Here is a 20,384-nt window from a genome sequence, read left to right on the forward strand (position 1 = left end):
TATATCTTCTTCTTTTTTCACACATCATTGATTTGATATAGCGTCAACGTGATTGTTTTTAAAAATGAATAAAGAGTGACCTGTATCGTATTCCAGGTTCATTGGTATAGGAGTTAAATACATAGTGCAAAAAATGTATTTTTCAGTTTCGACTAACGAAGGGTTAATTTATTTGGGTAATAAAATTAACTCATGATTCAATAATGACACAGTAAAAATAAATAAACAAAACTTTTGAATAATAATTTGTAAATCTCCATACAATGACTTTATTTATTTTGTTTCCCCTTTGTCTTCCGATCGTATCGTCTCTCTTTATAAATTTGAATCACGAACGGTCGTTCCAAATACAAACGTGACTCGCATTTGTGATTGGCTGACGGAATCAATCGCGCCGCCAACCAGAGATTTAGTATTTGAATTTTTTTTAAACTCGAAGCAATAAAAAAATGACACCGAATTCCGTTGATTGAATTTCAATGCTAATTCAGTTGAATTTTTCACATTTAGTTTGAAAATTAAATTTAGTTTTTTGAAAATGCGAAAGCTGAACTGGCATTACACTACGCAGTCCTGGTTCCGACCCTAATGTTTGAAAGTGAAACATGGAGTTGGCAAAAGAACGATGAAAGTAGACTGAATGCAGTCAAAATTCGATCTCTCTGAAGAATGTGCGACAAAACGATGTATGATAGATTTTCGAATAGTGAATTAAGGAAGTAATGCAAAGCTGAGAGAAGCATTATCGATAAAATTAAGAAAGGTGTGTTGAGATGGTGTGGACATTTAGAACGAATGAGTGAGGAAAGAACGGTAAAAAAATATGAGGCGAATGTATTTGGAAAAAGGAGCAGAGGAAGACCAAGAAAAACTTGGTACGATCAGGTATGCCAAATACTTGAAAGCGGTCAGGTTAGGAGTCGAAACAATCGGCGGGTATGTATGAGGAGATGCATGAACGTGGAAGAGGCGAAGAATGTTTGCAAAAACAGAGTGGTGTGGCATTATATTATCTGTGCCTACCCCTGCGGAGAAGATGCTTTGGACACATTCAAAATGTTTTTAAATTTTTTGTTATTGAGTTGATTATACGTACGTCAATACATAGAACATGTCCTGCCATAAAAATCAACACATTTTGAGTTTTGGCTTTTATTTTTTCTCTTGTCAAATCAAAGGTTTGTTTTTTACTGAATAACGAAATATAAAATTCAGAAGAAAGCTTCGTACTGTGTGTTCGAAAAATCAAAATCCGTGTAATTCAATAAAAAATTACGGATTTCATTTAGAATTTTACCATATAAAAAATGTAAAACTCGAAAAGGATAATAGGAAAAACAAAGTAATATAATTCAAGGATACACCTTAACAGCCGAGATATAATAAATTTAAAAAATGGAGTGGCTTCCTGGGGGTGGAGGATATTGTGTAAAGCTTTCTTGACGAATAAGGTGTATACAAAATCAATTGATAAAGTAAACTTTGACTTTCTCTCGTTCTCGAAAAACCCTAAAGCTCTTCGGTTATTCGGATATCCAACCTTTCTCCATTGAATGCTCTCCTGTAATATTTAGTACTGATCTAAACCAAATAAAATACTACAGTAAAAATACAACGAATTTCATTATTTCAAAGTGTTTTATTGTCAGGTGTCTATTCTAATGAAAACAATTGAAAGGGTCTTTGAATCTTGACTGTTTTTAAGATAGAAAATAATATAGACATTTATAAATTAAATAAAATATGTTTGAAATTTACTTACATCTTCAAATAAGATATTATGATGACCAAATAAATATTTTTAATTTCATTTAAACTTGAATATCTTAGTTGGTCAGATAATACAATAAAAAATGTTGTAAATTAAAAACAAAAAATAAACATAAATGTCGTAAGGAGGAGAAAAAAACTAAAAATAAAAATAAATATATCTTTTTCCATTTTTGGGGTTATGCAAACTTCTGAGGTTCAAAAGTTTAAACGTTTTATAAAATAAAAAAAATAATAAATGTAAATAGTATAAAATAAACAACTGAAAGACTAAAAGCAGCAACAATACACTAATAGTAAAAGGAGATGGAATTCATAATGTGCATGTATGTGTGTGTGTGTGTGTGTTTGTGTGTGCGTGTGTGTGCTAGTGTTTTTTTTTTAAATCTTAAAAAAATCTTATTTAAAATCAATAAATATTTAGTAAAATGTAAATTTGTTTATTTATTTTAAAGGAAATATTCAAATAACGGTAAATATACGTATAAGCATGTGAATCATTGTTTTTTTAGTAATAATATAATTACTTGGACAAATAAAAATTTAAGCTTATTCAAATAAATATTTATTATTATTTTATTAAATATAGGTCAAATATCAAATAATTTATTTTAGGTAAGGTTATTCCTATTTTATTTAATTTTGAATCATCCAAATGGTTCCAGCATAAATTATTCATATGACGTAAATTTTATATTTTCACCGTCACACTTGTGCGCTCACGCTCTCAGTTCACTTGCTTTGTATCAGTATCGAATAACTTAATTATTAAGGGTAACAAATTATGCTTCTGATCCGCTGAAAGAGCTTTTGGTATCTCATTTCAAAACGAGGTAAGTTTGTGATTTCTAAACTGCTTTATAGTAATGGTCCTTTTATTTCAAATATGTTATAAAATGAAGAATCACAAAACGAATATATAAATATGTTTTGAATATCGAAAGCATTAACTTTGTGGATCATATTGATAAATTATTTTGAGAAATAAAAAAAACATTGTTTTTTGATCCACTCACATTTTTATTCACAACCAACTTGTTTCGGCAACAACCTGTTGCCCTCTTCAGGGTTTAATGTACAAAACTAGTTGGTTGTTTGTAAAAATGTGAGTGGATCAAAAAACAAAGTCTTTTTGTTTCTCAAAATAATATTTTAATAAGTATTATTTTTTTATAAATCATTTTTTCCTTAATCATATTAACTTAATCATATTGGTCTTTATGTCTTATTTTCTTTATACCTCATTGTAATTCATAAAATAAAATAAAACTATTTTTTAAACCTTAAAATATAGCAAAATATAAAAATAGAAAAAGGTGTTTTCTTAGTCATATTATTTTTCATTTACTGATTTTGAAGTCACTTATGGCAATATCTATCCAATTTTTAATTTAATTTTTACTTGACAAATGCCGATGTTTCTTTTAATCTATTGCGACACATGTTTCGGTGAATTCCGCATCATTTTCAAACATAGTATTTGAATGCAGTGTTGAAAAATGATTAGCAATGCATCATAACATGTGTCAAAATAGTTATAAAGAAACAGTGGTACATACCAAATTAAATTTGAATTAAAAATAATAGTATTATTGTTTTAATCAACTTGCAAGGAGATGGTGCAAAGGCTACCACGCCGCAACTGACGCCGTATTAATTTGTTCATCAACAATATGTCTGTAACATGTTTTGTTTTCAATAGTTATAAAAACACTTTTAACAACAGTCCCTTATTCCAAATGAATGGTTTCATAATAGTTTTAAAGTACTTTTATGCAAATATTTAAAACTTTTTTTTTAAATGTAACTTACGAGGTTTTGCACAACTGATAAATATCGTTAGCGAATCGTGCTATGTTGCTATTCGTCAGCGTAAATTGCATCTGTCATCCGGATACCTACAAAATGTATCATGTGCCGGTACTAGGAGTATGCTAGCAGTCATGCTAAGAGAACGTAAGAGAAAAAGTGATGTAAACACATCAAACGTTTTTCCTTCACTCAAATAATTTATATTTTAGCAGAAGGAATGCCGGAATAAGATTAAGAACTTATACACACATATTTTTCAAATTAACTTCTTGTGCAATTTGAGGAATCGCGTATAAATACATTTTATATTATTCTGTTTTAAATACCTTTTTTAAACAGCAAAAAAAATGTTTTTATATATTTTTTTACAGAAATGGTATCCAATTTTTTTGGTGGACACATATTTTTCAAAACAAATATTTTAAAAAAATACATCTGGAACCGATGAGCTTTGAAAGCATTAAAAGCGTAATAAATTTTAATAGTCTTATCATACACTTGCCAACGCAAAAATTATCTGTTGTATAATGAAATACATAAATATCGTTATTATATCGTAGAATGTATGAATCCAGGGGTCAGGACGATTTTTACTTATATAAATTTAGTACAATTTATAAGTTACAAAGCCGATATATGGTTACTTTCAAACACCTTTGCATACCTGTAAATCTTTTTCTTCTGAACCCCTATATGTACCCACCCGATAATGATGCATAGAAAATTGCAACAGATGAATATGGTATGAACTTGATCACTAGTTTTACGGAGACGTAGTGATATAATCCTAAGTTTATTTAATTATAGAGAGGGGAAAATTTCGCTCACTCCTTTCAACAACGTCATATTTAAAAAATCGACAATTTTCAGTTGTGCACGTTTTCGGAATGCACAGAAAATGTACTATATCCCAGCAAATACGGAATATTTTTAACTGAATATTTGCCCGCTTCAGGGCAGAAAGTGTTGTTGCATTTTGAAGAAAAGGTATTGTTAAATAATTTTTTTAAGTATCCTAAATATTTTACAAATGGAGAAAGAAGTGGAGTTATCGTACAAAGCCTGTTGAAATTTAATATGACTAAAATATCGTTGGAGGAAGTTTATTACTAGAATGAGGAAATTTAACTAAAACATCGGCGGGTATGTGTGAAGACATACATGAACGTGGAAGAGGCGAAGAATGTTTGCAAAGACAGAATTATATTCTCTCTGCCTACCCCTGCGAGGAAGCGGCGTGATGGTTAGTCAGTTAGTTAGTTAAATATCGTTTGCATTTCGGATTTTCTTCTTTTCATATGTGTTGGGTTATGGTCCCGTGGTTAGTGTCGCAGACTCTTAAGTCTGAGTTTCTCGGTTCGAACCCACTCTAAGACAATTTGATACCTATTTCTAATAATGAGCCGCTTAGGCTCACAGAAATAGTATGAAATTGAAATATTTGTGTAAATACTAAAAACACAAATAAATCTCTTTTATTTAAAAAAAAAAGTTAAACATTAAAATGTTTTTATAATTTCTTTAAAATCTTTTCAAATTATTATTATTATTTTAATATTTTCTTATACTCATTTAGAGAAAGGGTTAGGTGAAATTTCAAAAGTATATTTTTGCTCCGTTTTTATTAGTAGGTACTTGCTAATGGGAGCCGTGGGAATATTTTGCTATCTTTTTAAATGCTGACTTGCTTAATAAGAGTTTCTGCATCTTTTAACTCACTTCCGCTTGAGTCAGTTGAATTATTCTGTTTGATTTATTACATTGGGCTAAATGGTTGTTATTTTTACGAAGTCTTTTTAATTTAATTTAAATGAAACATAAAAGCACTCGCAGTTAACGTTACAATGAAGAAATGAAATAAATTGAAATTGTAATTGTAAATAGAAAGTGGAAAAATATATTTAAAAAAATAAAAATATTTTTTTTATTTATAAATCTTCTTGTACAGAATTAATATTTTAAGCCAGATATGTTTGGAATATGAAAAATGATGAATCTAAATAAAAAATGTTAAGTACTTATAACACTTGAAAGTGGTCAGATCAGGAGTCGAAATAATCGATGGGTATTTAATTTAATTTAATTTATTTTATTGGAAGGAAGAACAACAGTTACAATATATATTACATCAGAATACAAAAAATAAAATCATGAGTACCAATTACAGTTCTTCACAACTATGCATAAGAGAGGTCTAAATAAAGGAAGAGATATGATACAAGGATGGGATAAAGAGAAAAGGAGATGGAAGAGATAGGAAAAGAAGAAAAGGAAAGGACAGGGAATAGAATTACCTTTTTAGGTTTATAATATTTCGAACAATTTAGCTTTAAATTTAAAAAAATATTAGAGTAGAACATATCAAGGTGGGTACAACATTCATTAAATTTCCCACAACTTCGATAAATAAAGGATTTTTTAAAATAGTTCTTAGATGTATGTATGTATGATATGAGGAGATGCATGAATAAAGAAGAGGCCAAAAAAGCTTGCAAAGACAAAGTGGTGTGGCATTTTATTTTCTCTGTCTACCTCTTTAGGGAAGCTGCGTGATGGTAAGTTAGATAAAATAAAAAAAAAAATTAAATAAATTAAAAATAAAACCAAACATATTGGACTCTATAAAAAATAAAAAATAAAAACGAACTAAAAAAAAATGCGTGACAGAGATTTTTTTCCATACATACGTATGTATATTCAAATAAACGTTTATTTAAAAACTTCCTCCGCCTACGTAGTGTAATATTCAGCACGCTTGACTATCGCACTGGAGGTCCGAGGCTCGATTACTAGGTAGAGGTCGAATAAATACAGATGATTTTTTTCACTTTAATATTTATTCAATATTAACCTGGACTAGTACCTAAAGCGATATAGAACTAGTACCTGAAGCGATATAATAGTCAGACGACATATGAAGGCTGATATTTTTTTTTGCTCCGCGATAACTTTATTGCGAGTTTGAAAGGTTTGCAGTCTTGGTCTCGAGAGCTTTCTCAGAAGCATTTGAAGCGTCGTTAAAACGTCGCGCAAATAACTTGCTATCTACCACCTTCACACTAAGGTAGCGAAGGGAAAAACAGGCAATATTAACAAAATAATCGGTTAAAATAACCGAATTGGACGATTAACGGCACAGCATATTTTTTAAAATTAAATGTGCAAACTGTCTTTATAGCAAAGGTGATGTTTACCAGCCTCTATGGTTCATATGTCATATTATTATATAAAATACAATGAAAACATAAAAAAAAACATTCTTTCTCCCACGTGGACGACTTTTTAAAAAATTCAGATTCTTCGATATTTTTATTGAATTTCATTTATGATCTCATATTTATGTTTATAGTTATCTACCCAATTGTGTAAATAAGATTAAAAGTACATAAAACTATTTTGGTTTGTTAAAAGATATTGGTTCAAAGCAAGACCAACCATATTAATACGCAACTCATTATTCAAGAAGTTAAATAAGTAAAAGAAGTAAGTTTAAGAAAACAATTTTTTTCTTACCACATGAATTAATTTATGAAAACTTATTTCGGAAGCTGAGCTTCCATCTTCAGGTCAGTTAACATTTACAAGTGTTTTCTTTGATAATTTCAACATGTCTTACCACAAAATAAATGCCAAAACAATAAACAAGTATATATATATATATACAGTATCTACTCAATGAATTAGGGCCACGCAGAATTTCACGCAATTTCTCAATTCAAACAGGAATAACTCAGAGAAAACCTTGAATAAAACAACATTGAATTTTATTTACACATGAACACTTTATTACGCTTAAATTATGCATATATTTTCATATAAATATAGTTAGTATTTAGTATTTCCACCTTTGGCAGAAATAACTGCCTCAATTCTTTTCGGCATACTTAAAATGCACTGTTTTATCATGTTTTTTATTTCTTCGTCTTCTGACCAAATTTTTTGAATATTTTTTTTTAGACAGTCTACTGTCGGATTTGGAAATGAGTATACCTTATTTTTTAACATGCTCCATACGTTTTCTATAGGATTAAGGTCCGGAGAATTTCCAGGCCAGGGGAGCAAAGGCAGATTTTTGTTAGACAAAAAATTTATTATTGATTTAGCCCGGTGGCAAGGTGCCCCATCCTGCATGAAGGTGTATGGACCTTCTGTTGGGTCGAGTGTATGGTAGAAGGGCAATAAAATTCGTTCGAGGACCTGCTTATAGGAATTTTGGTTCATTGTTCCTTCCACGAAAAACAACGGCCCAGGTAAATTGTTAATAATATATGACCATATCATTGTTGCAGGGGGGTGTTGGATAACTTTTACCACACAGGCCTCATTGTAACGTTCCATTGGTGTTCTCCTGACGAATCGACGGCTCTCTGTCACGGCTTCTAACCGGCACTCATCACTAAAGATGACCTGAAAAATAATGAAAATTTAAGTTTAATTCACATATATAAGTTTATTTACTAAAATGATATGTTGAAAATTCAATTTAAATAAATACCTTTTTCCAATCATCTACCGAGTAATTTCGATGAAGCCTGGCCCATTTTAATCGATACGCTTTCGTTCGTGGTGTCAATTTTGGTACTTTTACAGGGCGCCTGCATTTCAGATTTACTTCGTAAAGACGTCGCCTCAGGTTGATACCGATATATTTATACCCTCTTCTTCCAATTTTATTTTTAATGTTTTTGCTGATGCACTACGGTTTTCTAAGTCACTTTGAACGATTTTTCGATCAGTCCTCGGTGTTGTTTTTCTAATCCTACGACAGTTCTTTCGCCGATTGCTGGTGGCGGGTGACTGATTTTTTATTGATTTTGAAATTCTGTCCACTGTTTGACGAGAAACGTTTTCTTTTTTTGAAATTTCTCTATTATATAGTATTCCTAATTTCAGAAGCACTATAACACTAGACTTTTTTTCCTCAGAAATGTCTTTAATTTTTCCCATTTTGTCCTTTTCAAAAAAACCACTTGTGTTTACAAAAAAAATTTATACTTTATGAACTAAAATTAAAAATTAAGTTTTTTTCACAAGACACGATAACTATATAACCTCTCTGAACAAAACAACAACCAGAACTCAAGAAACTTCACTAATAAATGAGATAGGACTATTTTTTGAACTTTCAACTATCTGTCTACCTGTGACAATTAGGGACCTTTCTCAGAAAATGGGGTTGAAATTTTGTAAAGGCTTAAATAATCCAGGTATATTTTACATATTATTGAAGGTAATATACATGATATAAGATGTCAATAGAAAACTTAAAGTATTTATGTAAAATAAATATAATAATCCAAAAGATTTCAGAGTATTCAAAAAAATAGTGGGTGGCCCTAATTCATTGAGTAGATACTGTATATATATATATATATATATATATATATATATATATATATATATATATATATATATATATATATATATATATATATATATATATATATATATATATATATATATATATATATATATATATATATATATATATATATATATATATATATATATATATATATATATATATATATATATATATATATATATATATATATATATATATATATATATATATATATATATATATATATATATATATATATCTTAAAACATAAAATGAACACAATAAAGTAAAACTCTCACGTTCAAGTTAACCACAGTGACATAAACACGACGAGTTTCGAGAAAATCTGCAGTTCTCAAAACTAGTCGTGTTTACATTAATAATCTCAAAAAAGTGTCTCATACAAGAGATTTATTTGGATATTTAAATCGTCCTTTTATTCTATAAAGTGTATGTTACATCAGTCAAATAAAATATAAATAAATACAAAAATATACTATTCTCAATATTATTAATATTTAAAGTATTTAACTAGCCGAGTTTTTGCTAGGTAGTGCATGTTTAACCTCGGCTCGTAACGCATGTTTGTGCTGAAACCTTTAGTGCATGTCGGTCTTCGGGTCGACCAAAAATTCAATGTGTTAAACATTTTGTGTAGTTTTAAGTGAGTAAATAGTGCTATGGTAGTGAAGGGTAAAATTGTTCGTATGCTGTGGTAGTGATTGTCCTGACGAAGAGACGGGTACGTCTCGAAACCGGTAGACATAAAAATCTCGATGATTGGTAATATACTAATATTATTAACATTTTCGTAAAAAAATAAATAACTAAAATAAACGGTTTCTTTGTTGTTTTTTTTTCTTCAGGCTTCTATAGTCTCGATTGGGCTAACTACAAAACACAAGCGAACAATTCAGTTCCCGAATTACTTATTCACAACATGTGCATATTTTTTAACCCGTAATTTCTGGTTATATTTTTATGCATTCATCTTGCCATCCGGGACGCAAACCCATTTGTGCGGGGCGGCGAGGGGGGGGGGAGTAAGGGGTAATTTATGACCCATGCGCTATCTATCGGTGTGAGTTGTAAGCGCAACTGAGAACCGCGTCTGGAGCGTTACGGGTCAGTGAATGGACCGCGATAAAACCAAATATTGTATCATATTTATTCATGTTTTATGTATGTATATACATATAAGTATATATATATGAACGGTTAGTATAATACACGAGTTTGTCAGATCTAATAGTGGAACTCCACCTCCGTGATGATTTTTTTTTAAGAGAAATTTTGTTTTTTTATTATTTACAAAAATACTTCAATTTCACTCAAATACACACTCAAAATGTTGATAGTTAATTTTTTTTACTCCATTGTTTTTAATTTAAATGTGTTTAAAATGAAATGCTAAGCGGAAAATTTTAGTAGGTGTTTTTAATCGAAGCCTTCAGTTTGCTTACAAGCGGAACGTGATTCTCCAAACTTTAAACCAGACAAAACCTCTAATTATCGAATCAATTAGCATCGACTCCCAAAATAGTAAATATCAGCGCGTCTATTTTGATAACAATTTAAATTAAATTTACTGTAAGGAAACATTGTTTTGAAATGGTTCAGTGCTCTTTGATTAAATTACTTGTCAATCATTAATTTCACCCTCATTCGCATTCAACGGTGCATAGGGCACTGCAATGATGGTGATGGTCAAATTGAAGTTCAGTTGATTTTTCTTGACATCTCATCAAAGATCCTCCTATAATTGGAGATAATCCAGATTTGTGATTTGTAAAAAAAGTGAAGTTGATCGTTTATTTAATGGAGGCAAAGTGTTAAGTCTTACATTTCAGGTTCTTCTCAGGCTTGTAAATTGGCCACATCATCCATGATTGCATGATTCAAGAGAAAAAAGCATTTTTTATTTCTTGTTATTCTTCCTGGTTCCATTCTGACTTTATTGTCTAAGTAGACCGTTGGAGCTCTCCTCTTTCTAAGGTTGTAGGTCATTTCATCATGAACAACGTTTCCTTGGCCAAGCCTTCGAATTATGCTATCTTTCTGTAGCGTCCATGAATTCTTTGATCTTCTTATAGACGTCTTTCGAGAAAGATCCATGGGGATTTTTAAACCGTTGTTTATTAAAATTACAAATAAGTGTTTGATATAAAATAGTAATTAACTATAAAAAGGAAACAAGAGGATGAATAGTATGTAAGAAAAAATAAAAAATGGAAAAATAGATATAGAAAATAAATTGGTATACCCGTACTCTTAAGAACTTTAAAACGCTTTAAGATTTTTATAAAATAATTCAAGGAAAACTGGTAAAAATACATCATGAATTAGCAATTTACAGATTCTTATTTTGAAGAGAAAATTATATTTTCGACCAGGAAATCAACTTGTAAAGGCATTTTTACTATTATTATTGATGAGTAATAATATTCATTCAAACATTTCCAGTGTCTTTTTTTTCAATGCCAGGGGATTTTATTACATGGTGTATTTTTATGACCTAAAAACATTAATTATTGGTTTTGAACTTGCGAATAAAAACCCATGACCTTTGGTACGATTCAATTCACATAATAGCACCGCACGTGATCAAATAAGGGATGAATGTAGAAAATTACGATGAGCAAATGTAATAATTTGACGTTCAAATAACAATTTCTCCGTTCGGTTGGCAGAGAAAACGCAATTCACTTTGCGTAGTATTGGACCAAATACAGATGTGGTTTACGTTATTACTATACCGTGGGATTTAAATGAAATGAGGATTTATTTTTCCAAGTAATAATAACAATACTTTTACAACATTTTGAGTGTGTCCAAATACTTGTTCACAAATCTAGATTATCTCCAATTATAGGAGTATTTTTCATATTATTTTTTGACATCTCATCAAACATGAAGAAGAATATTGAATTTGAGTACTTTTGTCGTCAATAATGGGTAGAATTGGTGAATGTTACACGCGTATAAAGTGGTCGCCGACCAAGTACCTACCGTGTATAAGATCTTTCCAATCAAAGCAAAATTGTAACTTCCAGAAGTTGATAAGTGTGATTGTCAATCGTGGGTAGAGTGATGAATGTTACGCAGTGTTTAAAGTGATGACTCAAATCAACCAATGACAGGTTGTAAACCCTGTAAATGTCCAGATTTCCCTATTCTTGTTCATTTTTATCGATACATCAGTAGATTTAACTCCTAAGTGGACAAACATAGATTTGTAACAAAGGTTTTCTGACACTCAAAATATTGTAAATAAATAACTGGTCTGAATACCTGTGTTAAATACATTATTCAATTGATGTCTTCAAGCGTCTCTTAGTATGTAAAATGAATAAGAAAAAATCTTACATATATTTCATAAAGGTCTCTGTTTATAAATAACTCAATAAGCTCATCCATAGATGGTGCCGAAAGCTGGCAAGTGAGAGAAGGTGTCAATTGAAGCATAAATACAACTTCCTAAATATGAGTAGTGTAGTTGTCAATCATGGTTAGAATAGTGAATGTTACACAGTGTATAAAAAATATTTTAACCAGCCAATGAGAAATTGTAAGCCCTGTAAATACCGAAACATTCATATTCATTTCGATTAAAGTTTCACTTAGTAAGTACCACTATTTCTTAAAATTTACTGAAGTGTTTCGATGCATTCCGCATCATTTTCAAACACCGTATTACGGTAATTTTAGTGATATTGGATCATTTTCAAACACCGTATTACGGTAATTTTGATGGTATTTTAAGAAATAGTGGTATTTACTAAGTAAAAATTTAATTAAAAATGGATAGGTTATACCACAAAGTCACTGCCGAATCAATTAATGAAATTCCATATTCTTCTTCATCTACGTTGAGATATCAATAAAAAAATATTGATATTATATTTTTACTTCCGCATGAATATATTCATCGCAACGGATATCTATAAAACACAAATAGTGGGTACTACAAAATCTTTATTCAAATTGCAGAATATAGGTTCTGCGGAGTATGTATTTCGTTACCCATATTATATTTTCTGATTTGGATTCGATTGGAAGGGTAGTCGATATACATTTTTAGAATAGGCGCCGATATTGGAAGGATACAGGTCTCACCGTCTTAGGACCCTTATAAAATCCTTGAGAAACTGTAGAAAACTTTGTAACATGAGCAAGATGATCGGATTTAAGGAACTTCTATCTAAAAATCTGATTTTATATTAAATGTATTGTATCTGCCAAACCAATTTTTGTATTAAAATAACATTTTTAGTTATTGTTTCGGAATTCACTCTGTGGTAAGACATGATGAAATTTTGAAAGTGAAACATTTTTTTTTACTACTTGAGTTATATTTCATTTGATGAAAACATCTAGTTTCGGAAGCTATGATTTTATCTTCATGTTTACACATAAACTTTATTATCGCGGAGCAAAAAGAAACATCAGCCTTCGTATGTCGTCTGACGTGTTCATAATGTCCACTGACATATGTGTCCCTATTAAGATTTTTTATTATTTCTTCGATTAGCCCAAAAATTATTTTATTTATAGATTATCAAAAAAAACAAGTGTTTTTCTATTGAAATATTTTAAATGTTATATTATGGTAATTCAGTAATAAAACTCACAGTAATACTGCTCACAGTAGTACTACTCACAGTCATACTACTCACAGTAATACTCTCTAATACTGCATTGCAGTGGAATAGAAACACACGATAAAAGTAACATTATTAGTCGAAAAGAAACAATTTTACAGCCGTCAAAAAAAAGAATCACCAAACTCTGAATCGCAATATGCTATGATTTTTTTATTATATAGGAACTATCATATATCTCTGAAAACATTAAAAATTAAAGGATATCGATGATTTTTTTTTAACCCAAAGGTTTTTAGTTTACCATATTATGTATTAAGTTAAACATAATCATAGTGACCACAAGTAAAAAAAAACAGAAAAATTTGACGCATATTTACATAGTTTATTCCATATTGTGCAAAATAATCATTATTTATATAATGTATCGAAAATAATACCGAAAACTCCATCTAGAATCTCGAGTGTGGCTTCAATTCACTATTCGAGCGTCTGAATGCTTGTTATGTTCCTGAATAAGGATATTAATAAATATAAGCGAATAAATGTAAAAACCTTTGTTGAAATAACAAGATCCTCAGAAAGGAGTTCTCTTATTATAGGGTACAAAAGGTCATATTATTCCAACACTTGACACGATCCTGGCACAACGATAATATTTGGCGAGAACTTTCTATCTAAGGGATGAAACGTTGAATAACTGTATGTGTACATGTATATATATATATATATATATATATATATATATATATATATATATATATATATATATATATATATATATATATATATATATATATATATATATATATATATATATATATATATATATATATATATATATATATATATATATATATATATATATATATATATATATATATATATATATATATATATATATATATATATATATATATATATATATATATATATATATATATATATATATATACATATATATATATATATATATACATATATATATATATATATATATATATATATATATATATATATATATATATATATATATATATATATATATATATATATATATATATATATATATATATATATATATATATATATATATATATATATATATATATATATATATATATATATATATATATATATATATATATATATATATATATATATATATATATATATATATATATATATATATATATATATATATATACATATATATATATATTTCACAGAAAACTTGATATTTGATATTTACATGGCTTACTCATGGATCACTTCATACATAAGTAACATTTACCATTTAACATTAACATAAACACAGCAAAACATAAACAGAAACAAACATTAACATTTTGACAACCACACTACTAAAATTTTGGGACTCATGTAAAAAAAAACTAAGTATATGGTATTTTATTTGTGAGTCATTGTTGAGTTTAAAAAGCTTTTTATTTGGCAAAAACTTTAATTTTAAGTGTATGTTAAATAATTCTCGAATTATTTTACGCACTAGGAGATGCATGAAAACACGATTTTCTGTTTTTAAAATACTTATTTATCCTTCTTCACAAATCTGGAATTCAAAATCGTTCAAAATCAAATTTATGAATAAAAAGACTCTCTACTTAGGTGCTTATAGAATTTATCTTGCACTTAAAAAAAATTTAAATCATGAATTTTTTTTTTTTTAATAATATTTTGAGTAAATATTTTTTTCTTACGATTCAAAAAAGGTAATTGTTAGTAAGGATTGCATATTACCAATAACAAAAATTTTGTAGTTCATAAATATCTTTCAAAATCGTCCAAAGTCTAAATGAAAATACAAGAATCTATATATATCAGATTACATACAAAGACTTCCTACTTAGTTGTTTCCAATCTTAATCTTAAACTTTTAATTTGTTCCTGCAGGAGGGTGCTGAATCTGTCGAAAAAATCCTAATCTCCTCGTCAAAACGTTGGCAGGTGATTGATGACTACAAAGTTTTACCGTCACTTTGCGAACAAAATCATTCTCACTTCCTGCGCGAATAAAATTTTATACATTATACAAGAGTCACTTGTGGGGATGAAATTTGAAGGAAATTGTGTCAAAATATGGGTAAAACACATTTTTAGGCAATCGAAGAAGAAAAAAGTTTTTTTTTATACTTAAGGCTTTATACCCAGGACACAAATATTTGAATAATTTATAATGATTAACTAAAGAGACAACGGTGTTGATGCAGTATTTTAAGAAAATTGCGGCAAATAAATTATCCAAAATAAATTTAATTGTTAATATTTTATAACATTTATTAATTAAATTTACTCGTGCGAGAATTGAAACTTCTTTAATAACCACAAAACACGTTAAATATTACTTACACAACGCGTGGTATCTCACTGTTCATATATAACGTCCAAAGTGTACATCTACTACGCTTGATACTATCTTATTCTATCGCTTTGTATCGTTGTATATATTTGACTCTCCTCTGCTCTACTCCCGTGCCGTCGGAAGGTTTAGCTCTCTTTCCCCTGGTCTCTAAGCTATATCTTTCTTCTCTGTTATGTAACTAATTATTCCTAATAAATATGATGCGACCCTAAAATTTCACTCTCAATTCTCATCCAATTATAGATTATCATCTCGCCATCTAAGAAAATAAATAACTTAAAAACTCTAAAGTAAACAAGGCAAAATAATTATCTAAAGACAATTGACAAGGCAATATACACAACACCCTAGAAATAATAATTATTAAAAAAAATATATTTTTTTTCAGGAAAACGTGTGATTTTTTATTGCATTTTTAGTTGCTTTTGCATTTTCCGAAAATAATAAACAAATTTAATTAAATTTTATATTTTTATATACGCAATTTTTTTATGTTTTTAATACAAAGTATACATACACATTTCCATGAATATTGGAAGAAATGTGGGTACGTTAGTGAAACACTGGTGAGAACATATAGCCTCAATCGTGTGTATACACGCATAGTCTAGCAAACAAATTCTAGATTTATGTCTCCTAAAAACCAGTCACTCACTTAGAGACGCTTAGTAATACTTATTTACAATAAACCAAAGTTAAATTACAAGCGAGTTATTACTAATCATCTTTAACCACGTTTATAACAAATATAAATAAATCCAATTCATATTAATATCACAAGAAACCCAATTAGAAATGTTTGTCCCGACCCATATTGTGGGATATTACAATATTTTGGGGGCCGAATGTAAAAAGTGCTTCCAGCGTAATGAACAAAGTTTTGATTACATGAGGATATTCGGAAAAAGGTCGCAAGCATAACAATACAGAAAACCTGTTTTAATTATAGTGGACACATAATATGACCTCACATTGAAAGTTTGACTGGGTACTCAATACTAATTAGTAAACTCATTTAAGATATGTGTTTAAACATACTTATTTCTAAACATTGCGGTTTCATCTTCATTAGCTCATCTTATACTACAATATAAAAAAATACCATAAACGCTTTTCTTACGCAATTATATTTTTATAGGAACTCATTAATTATTTAATAGTATTTATTTCATGTGTTTTTTTATCAAATCCAAATTCGTAGATAAATAAAAGATAAATAACGTCAGAATAAATATAATTGTTTCATTAATCGATTCGGCAGTCACATTGTGATAAAATCTAACCATTTTTTATTTATGAAATCTACTGTGACACGTGTTTCGATGCATTCCGCATACGGTGTTTAAAAATGATGCGGAATGCATCGAAATACGTGTCACTGTAGATTTTAAGAAAAAGTGGTATTTACTAAATAAAACATCAATAAAAAAAAATACTATTGATTTCAATTTTAATGCGCGTTTAATATCAAATTATTTTTCCAACTTGCATTATAAAATGCATGAATTATGCATTATTAAATGCAATGAATCACTCAATATCTGATTGAAACAGAAATTACTTTCATTTAAACGTCAATTCAGGTTGTGTGTTTCCATATTTTTAGTAAGCTATAATTTTAAATAACTATTACTGAACAATATAAAATTATTTATTGCAAAAGATACAAAAAAAAACAAATGTCACCGCAGTTTTGAAATTGAAGTTTATACTGCCATCTATGTGACCGAGTATGAAACTCTACGATTTTCGAAACAAGTTTGCGCGTAGACAATCCATTCCTTTTTTCTACATTAAAATGGAATAATCTTGCATATATCCATCAACAGATGGCAGTATAAAATAATAGAAGGATTTTTACTTTTGTGAGATTTATTTAAAAATAAGTGACCCTGCCTCAGTCGTTAATAATTATCTTCAAGTATTCTGTATTTGGAGTAAGTCATACTAATCTTGAATGCATTTAAGATTTCACAGAGAAACAACGGACAGCACAAAAGATTAATTTATTTTATATCCGAAATTTTAATCTTTATACCGTTAATATTGGTTTTGCTTTAGTAAACGATGCATCAAAGAATTAAAAATAAACTTTTTTTGTTTAAAATATCTTTAAAACAGTCAAAAGAAAATATATTGCACTTATTTGTAACCATAGATGGTGAAGAGAACTCGCACATGAAAGAATTTGAGTGAGTAGTAAGTTGTCAACCATGGGTAGAATAGTGAATGTTACACGTGTTTAAAGTTATCACATAAACTAGCGTATTACAGGTCGTAAGCTCTGTAAATACCCATGCTTCCATATTCTTCTTCATCTATGTTGAGATGTCAAAATCGTTAATCGTTTAACATTGAGTACACTTTTTCAGTGGTCCGCCTCCGTAGTATAAGCTACTAATCCACCACCATAGTGGTCAGCACGCTCGGCTACCGTACTGGAGGTCCCAGTTTCGATTCCCGTGGAGGGTAAAAAAATATAAGTGATTTATATTATCCACTGACACTTTGTGATGGAATTGCATTTTTAATATATTATCAGATTAAAACCAATATTTTTAGCTTTTCCACTTTATTTTTATTTGACCAGCGACCGGGTTTCGTCGTTACCGACATCCAGTCTGATGATGTTTGTAACGACGAAACCCGGTCGCTGGTCAAATAAAAATAAAGTGGAAAAGCTAAAAATATTGGTTTTAATCTAATAATATATTAAATATAAGTGATTTTTTCACTCTAATATTTATTTAATATTACCTTGGACTGGTACCTGAAGCGGAGGGCTGATCACCTTTCTTTCACGTATTAAAGATCAAAATTACACTGCGCAAATAAATATATATATATATATATATATATATATATATATATATATATATATATATATATATATATATATATATATATATATATATATATATATATATATATATATATATATATATATATATATATATATATATATATTTTTTTTTTTAATAAAGAGGAGTAGTTGTGTTTTTATTATTTACACAAATAATTCAATTTCATACTTTTTCTGTAAGCCTAAGCGGCTCATTATTAGAAATAGGTATCAAATTGTGATAGAGTGGATTCCAACCGAGAAACTCTGACTTAAGAGTCCGCGACACTAACCAAGGGACCACAACCCGACACTGCGGTTGCGGTGCTTTATGCACCAACGGGTAAGAATGAAGGTTTGAAGAATCGTCAAAATATTCTTTTCAGACAAATTTTCAGCTTTTAATGAAAAAATTCTGTTTTTTGAGAATACGATTTTAATCATACATAAACAAATGCCATTTCCACCCGAAAAATGAGTGTTTGACCAAAACCCGCCGCGGTAAATGACTCGGAAAATTTATATGAAGAAAGGCTGAGCCCTTCGCATTATTTATATTTAAGGTCTTAGGCATCCAATTTTTGCAAAAAAAAAATGGACGAAGATTTCCTAGACCTTCTCGGTTAAATTTCACCATATTATAAATTTTCCTACTCCATAAATGTTTTTTATCAAACCACCTTCAAAACCTTTTTACCTGCAATAAAATGGATCCAAAATTTTCAAGATCTGTTTGAAAACAAAGAAAAAAGTGAAACGTAATTAGGTATTCAAGATAAATATTCCAAATATAACTTGAAATTGAAGTCTTTGAAATTCACCCTTAAGCCTGTCGTATTTATGAACTTTAATATTTATCATTATACTTCTAGAATTTTTGAATTCTTAAGTAAAAATTTCAGGTATTTAGTTTCGGAGGGCTGCCTTTTCATTGACTGATTACGTTTCAAGAAAGCAGTAAATTAAAAGTTTTGGTTAATATTTCATCAAAAACTTGAAGTGATAAATTCGTCTTTTAATCCTTTTCATCCCTTTAAAATAAAACATAATTAAAATAAACCCCTAAACAAAAATAACTTGAAAATATTTTTTATTTTATTTATATTTTGTATTTATAAGTTTAAATTACTCCTATAAATAAACGATATTATTAATCCTAAATGGTAATGGTTTTAGAAAAAAAAGTTGCAATTCAATATATCATGTTTTATATTGTAGGTGTCTTTACTTGGGATACTGCTTTTATACGAAAGAAGATGGATGCCTGTGAACTTTGCCAATAGGCAAAACTTACGATATGGCAATTGGCATTCTTAAATAATCTCTTTATTTTTTGAAAAAAAAAATATATGTATACAATATATAATATATCTGTCATTTGTTTTTACGTATTATTAAAAGATAAAAACATGCTCGTGTTCAAATGAAAAACGAATATTTAAATTTTTATTTGTTTATTTCGTCCTGTCTACCATTTTAGGCGGTCAATTATCAAGTTAGCTCATATGAAAATGAATTTTAACAAAAGTGTGAATTCAAAATTATTTTTACTGATCACTTCCTGTGATTAATGATCATTTTACTTCCGGGTAGTGATTAATAACATGGTTATTCATTGAATCGGCATGTAACATA

At 28.8% G+C, this 20,384-nt stretch overlaps 1 protein-coding gene across 1 annotated transcript in view; it reads right to left on the reverse strand.

The window, feature by feature from the left end:
* The window catches only part of LOC148304164 (uncharacterized), a 95,820-nt gene that overhangs the window by 41,569 nt on the left and 33,867 nt on the right, over positions 1–20,384 (reverse strand). The window lies entirely within an intron of this gene.

The sequence above is a fragment of the Brachycentrus maculatus genome, unplaced genomic scaffold (assembly GCF_059751285.1).
Source record: "Brachycentrus maculatus isolate JH-2025_06_01 unplaced genomic scaffold, ASM5975128v1 h1tg000327l, whole genome shotgun sequence".
Classification (NCBI taxonomy): Eukaryota; Metazoa; Arthropoda; class Insecta; order Trichoptera; family Brachycentridae; genus Brachycentrus; species Brachycentrus maculatus.